Below are 12605 nucleotides of genomic sequence, written 5' to 3' on the forward strand. Positions count from 1 at the left end.
TGCCTGAATTTTGTTAGTTCAATATCAAGAAATCGTTAATAAGAGGACTGCAAATTACAAGATAAGCTTTTCAGAAGCATTTCCAACAGATTTCCTGTGATAATTGAAGTCACAGTATATGATTGTATTTCCTTACCATATGTTCCTTTATATGGAATGAGCCGCAAAATGCGTCAGTTTGGCCGGCAGGATAACTAAAATCAAACACTTGTTTTTCTAAACATATATTATGAGTAAAAATCGTTTATGAACGCCTTGAGGGAAAACGGGCACATCAATATGGCAACGCTCAACAAATCTATCATTTTGAGCATTACGTTGACGTTCTAAGTCAAGACATGGTATAGTATTTCTGTTTTTTCTACATTTTTGGATGCGAACACACTCCTGGTAGCATTTATATAGTTTGCACATATTCAGCTAGTTGGAAAGAAGAAAACGATGACATGTTTTGAGCACTAAATACTGACGCTATTGGTCGATGAAATTAACCTGTCTCCTAGACATAAGGGGCTACCCATCTTTGGCTTGTAATCTTTGCAATTTGTATGTCAACAAAAGAAACATAAGTATGTTTGATATGAAAACCTTCTTCTCTCCCTCAAGGATATCCTCCAAGTTTTTGCCCCCTCTCGATCCTGAAAAGAATAATCATGTATTTACCATGCTTACAAACACAGTCATGTTTGATATGATTATCTCTTTTTAAGGCCCCTACTGGGGAGGGGTATTCTCTCCCTAAAACTTTCTCCCGTTTGGTCGCTTCACTCCCTCGCACTGTATCCTCAAAATTTTTCAAATCCTGAGAATTGACTAAGGTGAATTCAACACGCTTACACACAGCCCACAGTTCGTTCATAAGTGTGCATTTGTAAGACTGATGCCCAAAATTTCTAAAAGATGCATGCAAGACCTAGTGGAGAGTCTCTTTACATAAATTCCACTTAAGCACAGACTATACAGTGGACTTTTTTGATAGAGAAAAACTGATTGCTAGCAGCTTTCTATAAAAAACAAATGTTGAAAGTCAGACTCCATTATTCGAGTACACTGGGTCCAATAAACCAGGTTCTCAACACTCAAGCCAAATTTTCAGTGCTAGACAGTGTAATCTGCCTAAGATATTGCTATCAAAAGACCACGTTTTGGTTTCCTAATAATTCCCATAAAGTCGCAACATACACAAATCTAAACTGATTTCACCAAACGACGCTTGCCTTAAGCCCCAGAAATGACTTTATTCTACATCATTACACAATAGTTATTAGTATGCTACTGGCAAAGTTTGCAAATCAGGAGTAGGCCTATATAGGCCTACCATGCAGAGGAAATTACCTATGTTGACATTTTCTGCAGTGACATAGGGAATAGATTTAAAATAATGTATTCATGGTAAACTTAACATCAGTATAAAAAGTAAAAGGCTGCCAGAAATGTGAATGATGTGAATACAAATGACAAATATGCGAGAGGTTACTACTAGCATTCTTAGATCCTACTATGATCCATTAACCTGTGTGATGTGTACGTATTACACGATTTAGGTTATTAAAATCATGAAAAGGAGTGACAGCGAAAAAGCCAACTCACTTTAATAAACATCTCATTTACTTACTAAACACATCTATAACACTTTGCCTATTTTCAATGTATCATCTTGTCTCAGACTAAATGCTATGATATTGTTTCGGGGGTTATATACAAACTTCTTTAACCGAACAAGTATGGTTATTTACGCAACAATTACTTAAATGACTTACATTACATTCAGTCATATTATGGATGTCGACAGCCGAATATGAAAATTTGTGATTTTTTTTTTAATTCTACTGTCTCTGAAGATTATGAGCTTAAAGTAAGATCTATAGGCCTTGGGTGAATAGGGACATACGTTAAGTGTTACGCGGTATCTTTGTATTCTGTGTATTATTACTATAACAAGATTCCGCCGAGTGAAAGAAAATGGGGTTGTATAAAAAAAGAAACCAACTAGTTGTGCATGTTGTTTCTGCTGCCCCAGAAAAATTGTTGCTGGCAAAACACATAAATTCTACTCAGTGCGTTAAATTCCAGTAACAGATTTCTTCATATTTATCATAATGTGCAATAAGAAGCTCTTCCTGAAACGAAATATCATCAAGGAGAAGGGGGTTCTATGAAAACAGGAGTGATATTTCTTGATATTCACCTGTGAAATAGAAAACTCTTTCCGTAACAAAACATCATCAAGGAAATGGGGCTCTATGAAAAGAGAAAATGGGGCTCTATGAAAAGAGAAAATGATAGTTCTACCACTGTAAAAGATGAATAACAAGTGGTTTTGGTCATTAGTATAAAACGTTTAAAACATTTCTGCGGGGTGATGTGTAAATCTCGCCAGTCCACTTTATGGACCATACACACAAACACACAAACACGCACGCACACACACACTCACACACACACACACTCACACACAATATAAACACAAAACGTTAATCAAAACATTTCTTCAAGAGTCGTATTTATCTATCAGTATCTTCCAGACACGCACAGAAGATCAATGTGATGAAATTCTATAGGTGTGGGTATACAGAAAATATGGATGAATCTGAGAATGCTTCCAAGTATTTGTTGGCCCCCAAATTGTTCAGGTTTCTACCGAAATCCCTGTCTCGACTACATTAGGCTTATCTCTGTCTGTGGTGATATCACTCGTGAAAAACAATTTGCAGTCCTCTTTATTTCCCTGAACCGGATAAAATCTCGAATTAATTGTGTTTGTTATCACTCTGTTGAAAGGATTTCTTTGAAAATAAAATGATATGGATGTCGGTCGAGAGCTTCCTCGAAAACATCCATATGTCAGTTTATTTCATGATTTAGATTCTAATTTCATATCAACAAAATATGCATAACTTACTTTAAAAGCCCCTGGAGATCCAGTTCTGGTCGAGTGTCAATGATGACGTATGCTGATGTGAATGCAGGTAAGTCTTCAAATCACGAAATCCGGGAATTGCTTGACTGAAATATGCATCAACTGTTTTCACTCATAAGATTTTCATATCCTCTGTGCCTTTCTTACTGACATGAGCAGTAAATTCTGGTAAGATAAGTTTCACAGACTAGCACACAACGGTATATAAAATCAGCTTGCAAAAATCATGTGAACCAAATGACAAAAGCAAGACATGAACATCCATGCCTTTCTGGTTTTACTACCTATCTTGGCAAATCTTGCACACGGCACTCTCATCTACTGGTATAATCATACCGGTGCCAGGTAAAAATGGCAGAGGTAAAAATGGCAGAGGTAAAAATGGCAGGGGTAAAAATGGCAGGGGTAAAAATGGCAGAGGTAAAAATGGCAGGGGTAAAAATGGCAGAGGTAAAAATGGCAGAGGTAAAAATGGCAGGGGTAAAAATGGCAGGGGTAAAAATGGCAGAGGTAAAAATGGCAGAGGTAAAAATGGCAGAGGTAAAAATGACAGAGGTAAAAATGGCAGGGGTAAAAATGGCAGGGGTAAAAATGGCAGAGGTAAAAATGGCAGAGGTAGAAATGGCAGGGGTAAAAATGGCAGAGGTAAAAATGGCAGAGGTAAAAATGGCAGAGGTAGAATGTTAGAAGTAATGAGAGCGATTTCGTCAGAGATAAACATATGAAGAGGTTTTGAATGATAACCTAGCCAGAGCAAACTGTATTTATCGAATTATCAAATCCAAACTGCAGATTTGAAGAATGTTTATTGAATTATGTTTTAAAAAGATTAGAGCACTCTCATTATTCTGAGTTTGACTCAAGTGCAGTGGCGTAATCTGTCTGTTCAGAGGTATGATAAACCAGCTAAGAGCCAGGTAAGCCTATGGGAAATTATTTTTATTATTCAGTATTGTTAGTATTGTTATTATCATTATTAGTATTATTATCATTATTATTATTACTACTACTATTACTATTATCTATCATTAAAAGGGGATTCCAACAATGCTGCAAAGCCCTTAACAGTATAATCCTACGTTGTTTCACCCAATGAAGTTATCACACACACACACACACACACGCACTTTTGGTATACTTCTATACGCAGATATACATCCTCTCACATACACACTCTTACACAAACGAATTCCGCTCACGTCCAGGCTAGTATATTGTCATTATTTTTTCATTTTTTTGAACTGTTTAGTGTAAAGAAGTGAAGGAGACATAGTCGAAGCAAACCGCTAATTTTTCACCTGTTTTATGTTATTTTCTCACATTCAGGTTTCGTAGGAGCCTATTTATCTCACAAGGTCTAATCACGACATAATGTAGAAGTAAAAATACAAAACGCAAAAAAAAACAAACTACAGCAGATGTATCGGCAGTATGGCAAGCCTTTTTTACATTTAAAGTTAATTTCTGATATCACAAATTCCATTTTGTGATATCAAAAAATCAAATTTTTGATATCAAGAATTCAATTTGTGATATCACAAATTCCCGTAAGTGTAGCACATGAACTTAATTTGTGATATCAAGAAATCGAATTTGTGATATCACAAAATCCATTCTTGATATCACAAATTCAATTTGTGATATCAGACATTCGAATTTGTGATATCTAAAATTCAATTTGAGATATCACTAAATGAATTTGTGATATCAGAAATTCGAATTCTTGATATCAAAAATAGGTTTCACGTGAAAAACCAATGGTAATTCGTGATATCACAAAATGATTTTTTGATATCACAAATTCGAATTTGTGATATCACGAAATAAATTTGTGATATCACTAATTTGAATTTGTGATATCAAGAATTCTAATTTGTGATATCACAAATGCGAATTTGTGATATCACAAATTCCATTCTGTGATATCACGAATTGAATTATTGATATCACAAAATCGAATTTGTGATATCAGTAATTCACAGGCAATTCGAGCGTTAGTTTTGCGCTGAAATTCAACTGTGAATTCGAGCGTTAGTTGAGCGCAGAAATACACGGGGAATTCGAGCCTTAGTTCAGTGCAGTAAATCCCTGTGAATTCGAGCGTTAGTTGAGCGCAGAAATACAAAGTGAATTCGAGCGTTAGTTTTGCGCTGAAATTCAACTGTGAATTCGAGCGTTAGTTGAGCGCGGAAATACACAGGGATTTCGAGCGTTAGTTCAGTGCAGTAAATCCCTGTGAATTCTAGCGTTAGTTGAGCGCAGAAATACAAAGTGAGTTCGAGCGTTAGTTTTGCGCTGAAATTCAACTGTGAATTCGAGCGTTAGTTGAGCGCAGAAATACACAGGGAATTCGAGCCTTAGTTCAGTGCAGTAAATCCCTGTGAATTCGAGCGTTAGGGGAGCGCAGAAATACAAAGTGAATTCGAGCGTTAGTTTTGCGCTGAAATTCAACTGTGAATTCGAGCGTTAGTTGAGCGCAGAAATACACAGGGATTTCGAGCGTTAGTTCAGTGCAGTAAATCGCTGTGAATTCGAGCGTTAGTTGAGCGCAGAAATACAAAGTGAATTCGAGCGTTAGTTTTGCGCCGAAATTCAACTGTGAATTCGAGCGTTAGTTGAGCGCAGAAATACACAGGGATTTCGAGCGTTAGTTCAGTGCAGAAAATCGCTGTGAATTCGAGCATTAGTTTAGCGCAGAAAAACAGAGTGAATTCGAGCGTTAGTTTTGCGCTGAAATTCACCTGTTAATTCGAGCGTTAGTTGAGCGCTGAAATACACAGGGAGTTCGAGCGTCAGTTCAGTGCAGAAAATCGCTGTGAATTCGAGCATTAGTTTAGCGCAGAAATACAAAGGGAATTCGAGTGTTTGTTTTGCCCTGGAATTCAACTGTGAATTCGAGCGGTTTTTTTTTTCTTTTTTTTTAGCGCATAAATACACAGGGAATTGGAACATTACTTTTGAGCTGATATTCAGATGGAAGGTATACTGCTGCTAACTTTTTTTTTTTAGAACAATGTCCAAAATACACATAACCATATAATAATGAGAGATTTACACATCCATCATTCCCTAAATGATCATCAAGTATATTCGATGAATTATTGATACAAATCAATTGTTTTGCAACATGTTATCATGAATTCAATGATACTATGTTCACTTAGGGCCTACATTTAATTCATCGTTTTGATCCTCAAATTGTCATCTATTACTACATTATTGTTAATCATTAATGTGGGGGCGCTGTGGCATAGTGGATAAGACTCCCGACTCCCGATCGGAGGACCCGAGTTCGATTCCCGCCCAGTGCTTACGTCCTTGGACAAGATGTTTTTACCTGCAATGTCCCTCTCGACCCAGGTGTATAAATGGTTACCTGGCAACGCTGGGGTAATAATAATGGCAGGGCCCTCTGGTAGAGCAGTGGCAACACTGAAGAGGCTACCCTGGATAAATAAGACGTTATTATTATTATTATTATTATTATTATTATGATACATTCCCCCCCCCCATTTTTCATGTGGTAATCCCCTTTACCGTAAGACTCTTCCACCAAATCGATGATAATTATGTGTGGTTGTATGTGTATGTGAGTTATAAAAGCATACCATGTGTTTGTATTGCGGAGGACCGACCGAGAGCAATCACCCCTCTGGTCTGTGTATGTCAGCAGCGGAGAAAAAGATAGAGAGACTGTGAGTCATGCAGGGTGCGAGAGGGAGTCGTAAACTTGTCAAATGTCCACCACTGGTGTCGGCTGGTGGTCACATAAAGCAACGTGTTTCTCCTAAAGACATTTTCTCACTCCTCAAAATCAGTCCTCCAGAACAACGGGGTGTATCCATTAAGACCAATAGTGTTGGGTGTACAGTTTGCCTGACCCAATATGTTTATGATTTTGTAAAATAATTTAAAGTGTAATTATACAGGCAAGCTTATTAAAGAACCAAAACCGGGGAGAACAAAACTGGAATGCACAAGCCCAAAAGTCTTCAGACCAGATCAAGAAGAGTGAAGATATCCAGATCTTATGAGGAGTTTATGCAGCAGTATGCATGGCAAACAAACAGTTAGAATTTGTAGTAAAAAAAAAGCAGTGGTACGAAGGACTTCAATTTTGTTAATTTATTCTGCGCAATGAGAAATATCTCTTATTAACTCGGAGGAGTAACAGGGGGAGGTCGGGAGAGAGTATCTTTCACATGACAGAGTAAAGAGAAGCGGAAACAAAAGTTGTAGGTCAACCAGTCTCTGCCAAATCAGTGGCGAGAAATGGAGAAAAATAAGAATATAATAATGACTTTGAAGAAATTGACAACATATCAATAATGGCATCTTAGATATGTTGCTAAACGATTTATTTTCATCGATTCTTTTAAAACCAATTCCTAATCACTTTAAGTGAAGACGAGTTGCCAAAACTCTTCATTTAGGTTTTTTTGTAACTATCGTTATATACTATGTAAAGATAACACCTGAAATTCCATAGGAATATCTGCGCTAAACTAATGCTCGAATTCACAGTGTATTTCTGCGCTCAACTAACGCTCGGATTCACAGTTGAATTTCAGCGCAAAAATAATGCTCGAATTCCTTGTGTATTTCTGCGCTCAACTAACGCTCGAATTCACAGTTGGATTTCAGCGCAAAACTAATGCTCGAATTCCCTGTGTATTTCTGCGCTCAACTAACGCTCGAATTCACAGTTGAATTTCAGCGCAAAACTAATGCTCGAATTCCCTGTGTATTTCTGCGCTCAACTAATGCTCGAATTCACAGCTGAATTTCAGCGCAAAACTAATGCTCGAATTCCCTGTGTATTTCTGCGCTCAACTAACGCTCAAATTCCCGTTGGTTTTCTGCACTGAACTAAAGCTCGAATTCCCTGTGTATTTCTGCCCTCAACTAACGCTCGAATTCACAGTTGAATTTCAGCGCAAAATCAATGCTCGAATTCACTTTGTATTTCTGCACTCAACTAACGCTCAAATTCCCGTTGGTTTTCTGCACTGAACTAATGCTCGAATTCCCTGTGTATTTCTGCGCTCAACTAACGCTCGAATTCACAGTTGAATTTCAGCGCAAAACTAACGCTCGAATTCCTTGTGTATTTCTGCTCTCAACTAACGCTCGAATTCACAGCTGAATTTCAGCGCAAAACTAATGCTCGAATTCCGTGTGTATTTCTGCGCTCAACTAACGCTCAAATTCCCCTTGGTTTTCTGCACTGAACTAAAGCTCGAATTCCCTTTGTATTTCTGCCCTCAACTAACGCTGGAATTTACGGTTGAATTTCAGCGCAAAACTAATGCTCGAAATCAAATTATTTCTTTGCGAAAGATATGTGCTGAAATTCCATGTAAATTAATGATATCACAAATTAGAATTAGTGATATCACAAAATGTATTTCTTGATATCAAGAATGTGAATTCGTGATATCTCGAATTGAATTCGTGATATCACGAATTGAATTTGTGATATCACTAATTCGATTTCGTGATATCAAAAATTGGTTTTACGTGATAAACCAATGGGTATTTGTGATATCAAAAATTGAATTTGTGATATCAGAAATTCGAATTTTTGATATCACGAAAGGGAATTCGTGATATCAGAAAATCTTTTTAAAAAGTAATATGGCTTGCCATACGGCAGACATAAGTAAGCTCTTGCAAAATATTTTATTACATTGTTCAGGTATCACATGGCGCAAAAACAAATATCTCGAAGTTTAATGAACACTTTGTGGTCACTTTACAAACTTATGCCTATTAAAACTGGAGACGAACTTTAGCAATAAACTGTTCTTGTGAGAGAAAAAACCGATAGTTTGCCATGGGATTTCTTTCAATCATTGTTGAACGAATCCGCAGGCGAAAAAAATGTAAATGTTTGATGCCTTTCAAACTTAGCTGTTGCCCCAAAGCATGGGCGTAAATCCCGGAACACACCAGAATCAGGTCAATAGCACCATTAGACCCAGAGATAATCGCAACTGTAGATTTCAAATGGCGACCATTTTGAAATCCAATATGGCGGACATAAAGAGAGAATTCCAAGTGGCCCAATATCTGAAAATGTTTGCAACATGTTAATGTACATTTGTGCCAAATTTGGTACTTGTATCACAAAATGCACGATAGGTTAAGCTGCCCCACTAAGAGTATTTAGTGATACCCCTTTATATACAAAACATTTTCGTGTAATCAATGATTTGTTTAACCCCTAATTTTGGGGGAATGGGACATCAATCGGGGAGAAATGAGACAACCTGGAGAGAAATTGGATAACCATCATGACCAAAGTAGGATTTACACGTGCCGCGGGGAGAAATGTAACACTGCCCTATTAAATTTCTCCCAGTGGTAACAGAAACAGTAAAAGATCCCTGCCAATTTTTCATACCTGCATGTCTGTTATCAAGCAATTTTATTTTCAGAAGTTTGCACACTTATTAAAATACCTATTAACATAGTATAGGACCTACCAGATCTTTATAAGTTTGATATTTCACTGACAAGATACCTGTAGAGCTGTATAGCGTTTAATATGTCCATTTTCAGGTGTACCGAGGCTCATCTTTTTACTGATTAGATTGTTGACTGGCCAAGCATTTTTCAAGTTACATGAGTGTCCCATCCCCGTGTCCCATTTCTCCCCGGTCTCCCCCGTGCTTTATTTCAGAAGGCACGAAAAGCACGTATTGCGAGAAAGGTGTAGGAAACATGAAGAAATCTCTGAAATCTGTCACTTTTACCTCGTCCTCTTGCATTTCAACTACTAAATTTTTATCAATGGCATTTTTATCTCTAGCATTTTGACCACAGACATTTCGACCACTGACAACTTTACCTCTGACATTTTTACCACTGACATAATTATTTACCTCTGACATCTTTACCCCTGCCATTTTTACCTCTGACATTTTTACCTCTGCCATTTTTCCCTCTGTCATTTTTATATCTGCCATTTTTACCTCTGCCGCCATTTTTACCTCTGCCATTTTTACCCCTGCCATTTTTACCTCTGCCATTTTTACCCCTGCCATTTTTACCCCTGCCATTTTTACCCCTGCCATTGTTACCTCTGCCATTTTTACCTCTGCCATTTTTACCTCTGCCATTTTTACCTCTGCCATTTTTACCTCTGCCATTTTTACTTCTGCCATTTTTACCTCTGCCGTTTTTACCCCTGCCATTTTTACCCCTGCCATTTTCACCTCTGCCATTTTTACCTCTGCCATTTTTACCTCTGCCATTTTTACCCCTGCCATTTTTACTTCTGCCATTTTTACCTCTGCCATTTTTACCTCTGCCATTTTTACCTCTGCCATTTTTATCTCTGCCATTTTTACCTCTGCCATTCTTACCCCTGCCATTTTTACCTCTGCCATTTTTACCTCTGCCATTTTTACACCGAACCATGATACCATCGTACCATCTTAAGCGTAGATCTAAAATGAGACCTGTCTTACTCTTATGAGGTTGTGCATTTGTCATTTAGGTAAGGTGCATACATGCAATTAGCCATAATGATACTTAATTCAGCAATATTACTTCCACTCTTGATAACACCAAAATAGCCAAAACCTGCTTTTTTTTTAAAGGAGCTTAGGCAGATAAGATGCAGAAAATTGAGAAATGACATGAATGTGTTCATAACTTTGGTCATAACATTTCCAGAATAAGGACTACATACACATGGTGTCACCGCAAATCTTTCTCCCTCATTTCCAGAATAAGTATATCATTTGCAGATCTTCCTACACCAGCACATGTGGAACAGTGAATGGATGTTGAGAACCTTTTTTCATATTGCTAAATTTGTCAAAAGTTCGTCCCCTATCTTATAGTTTAAATGACCTTTGACCGTGGTCTCTACACGTCCGTGCAATGTCAGAATTCACTTTTCAGGTTATCATTTTCTTTCCCTTTGACAAGTTGAAGCTTTTAATGGACTAACCTCGCAGTCCATCGTTTCGACCAAAGTTCGGTGACAATCGACCTTGGTCTTGACCTTTCACAACTATGTTCACGCTAATCATTTCCAAATACTTTTGTTCACTAAGTCATTTGCTCATTGGGCACTCTTAAGTGAGTAGTGTGACATTTGCTATTGACCTTCGACCTTCCATCATTATAATTGTATCCCCCGGCATGTATACCGGAGGATACTTTGGTGTCAGCAGCATTACGCCGCCGCCACTGCTGCCGTCTCCGCCGCCGCGTCACATTCTTGTGTGCACTCTATAGCGGCCTCAAACCTCGACGGATTTCTTTGATTTTTTTTATAGAACTTCATGTTGGTAATATATCCATACCTGTGGGGCTCACACAGGTAAATGAGTCCCCATAGAGACGTGTGTTAAAATTCAAATGTCCAAAAATAAAGGTATTTTTGAAATAGGTGGGAGAAATGAGTTGTTTCATCTTCACTAACCTGGACAAGTGAAATCTATCATTTCATCTGTTCATCCATCAAATTCCCAAGGCGGGTTCTTCTGCTCAAACTCTGTCCAAGGGTCCGCAAAGCCAGACTACGAGTTTTTTCTTCACTCAAAATATCACCTATTTTCTGTACATGCACCCAATGAAACATAGTCCCTTCAAATCCCATGAGAAAAGCTTTCATCTTCCAACCAAAATGCAGTTTGTAGAGGAATTCATACTCAATATCTGCAGCTATTCATTTTTTTTTTGGGCCAAACTGCATTATTGATCTTTATAATTGATTTTTTGTCCATTTATTTTGGTGTTTTTGATACGAATTTGTGAAGGGGTCTGGGACATTCCAATTTATTTACAGGTGTGCGCGCCCTACAATTTTGGGTGATGCTGCCCCCACTGTTTCGTCTTTTATGGGGTAAAATACCATATTTTTGTGCATAGTTTGTTTGCGCTCTAGAGGTCAAATTGATTTTGTTAACGGAATTTGATCAACGTTGGTATAGAGGTTTATCATGATGTCATCTACAAGACTACAGATTTTGGATGTGCTGTCCACAGTATTCCGTCTTTTATAGGGTCAAAGGTCATGCTTTTGGTGGATGGTTTGTGTGCACTCTATAGGCTACATTTCTTGACGGATTTTGTTCAAATTTGGTATGAAGGTCTTAGGTTTACCATGATATGAGCTACAAGTCTAAAGATTTTAGATCAGCCACCTTCAGTGTTCTGTCTTTCATAGGGTCAAAAGTCATATTGTTGATAAAATTTAATGGTTTGTGTGCGCTCCATAGGCAACATTTTTCGACAGATTTTGTTCAAATTTAGTACTGAGGTTTATCATGATGTAGTCTACAAGCCTATATATTTTGGATGTGCTGTCCCCAGTGTTTCGTCTTTTATAGGGTCAAAGGTCATATTGTTGGTGGATGGCTTGTGTGTGCTCTATAGGCTACATTTCTTAACGGATTTTTTTTTCACCTTTGATATGAAGGTCCACCATGATATAATCTATAAACCTATTGATTTTGGAAGTGCTGCCCCCAGTGTTCCGTCTCTTGTAGGGTCGAAGGTCATTTTGTTTTTGGATGGTTTGTGTGCCCTCTCTTGTACAAGGGGATACAATCACATTGCGCGGCAATTGACATTTCTAGTTTTATTGATACAGTGTTGTCCGATCACTTAATTAAGCTATCTTAACCATCAGATTGTTACCATTTTATCTTCCCATAATTAAGAA

The sequence above is a fragment of the Diadema antillarum genome, unplaced genomic scaffold, assembly GCF_040938485.1.
Source record: "Diadema antillarum isolate AM-2024a unplaced genomic scaffold, OU_Dant_1.0 scf00000178, whole genome shotgun sequence".
NCBI lineage: Eukaryota > Metazoa > Echinodermata > Echinoidea > Diadematoida > Diadematidae > Diadema > Diadema antillarum.